At 68.0% G+C, this 924-nt stretch overlaps 1 protein-coding gene across 5 annotated transcripts in view; it reads right to left on the bottom strand.

Moving 5' to 3' along the window:
• Mef2a (myocyte enhancer factor 2A) overlaps positions 1-716 on the bottom strand; it is a 120,655-nt gene extending 119,939 nt beyond the window's left edge. For 3 of the 5 annotated variants that reach the window (XM_013350223.2, XM_013350222.2, XM_026784407.1), the window contains exon 1: positions 25-715. The gene's annotated coding sequence lies outside the window, so the exon portion shown is untranslated. Of the gene's footprint in view, positions 1-24 lie in introns of all 5 variants that reach the window. The other 2 variants (XM_013350225.2, XM_013350224.2) reach the window with 1 other exon arrangement.
• Positions 717-924: the final 208 nt, after the last annotated feature.

The following is a 924-nucleotide window of genomic DNA, read 5'->3' as shown; positions in this document are numbered from 1 at the left end:
TCCCCGCAGCCCGCGGCCCCTCACCGGGTCTCCGCTACAGCCGGCGGGCGCGCACAAGCCGCAGCCCCGGCCCGGCCCGCCACAGCACTCCGCGCCGCCCGGAGCCGCCTCCTTCAACCCGGGACTCGCCGGGACATCCGCGCACGGATCCCCACACCGGGGCTATTTTTAGGAGTCAGGCCTTGGCCAGACCGGAACTCGTTCTTCGCGGCGCGCGTGCGCACTGCGTGGACGCTTTGGTGTCCCTCCGCCGGCCTTGCCTCTCCCTTCCTCTTGGCTTCCTCTCTTTCTTCTCTCTCTCGAGGTCCCCCTTTAGGGCTGATTTCTCCTCTCGGTGGGTCCTGAAGGGTTTGGCATGGGAGAGACAAGGGGACAGGTCAAGAGAGTCACGCCGTGTGAACAGCTATCGCTGTTTCACAAGGACATGAGGGGCGGACTATGTTTTTCCGGGTGGGTGAGGAGACAGATCACCCGGCACAGGAAGGAGATGACGGCGGCTTGGCGCCGGGGCTGCAGGCTGGAGCGCTCTTCCCTCGGCCGTGTTCTCCTGGAAGGGATACCGGTCACTTGATGAGGGCCTGGGCGTGGCGGGCCGGCGGCGTCGCGCCCCCACCGCCTCCTGGATCAGCCCGGGCTCCCGGGCTCCGGTGTCGCGGCGCGTGACCGGTCCCCGCGCTTGGTCCACGGCCACAGCTGAGTCCGGGCACCGCGGGACGACCCAGACGCTCCGAGCCGAGGCCAGGTCCTTGGCCTCGTGCGTGACCCAGACGTCGGCTCGCCACGCCCTCACTGTGGTCAGGGCCACACCTGTGTCCGAGCCTGGACAGCGACCGGGTCACTCCCGCTGGGCCCCGTCCCTGGCCACTCCTTTCCAGCAGGGGCTTGGAAAGCAAAAGACACCTGGGGAATAAAGCAACCTGCCTA

The sequence above is a fragment of the Microtus ochrogaster genome, chromosome 22 (assembly GCF_000317375.1).
Source record: "Microtus ochrogaster isolate Prairie Vole_2 chromosome 22, MicOch1.0, whole genome shotgun sequence".
In the NCBI taxonomy this organism is placed as follows: domain Eukaryota; kingdom Metazoa; phylum Chordata; class Mammalia; order Rodentia; family Cricetidae; genus Microtus; species Microtus ochrogaster.
This window is presented reverse-complemented; position numbering and strand designations above follow the sequence as displayed.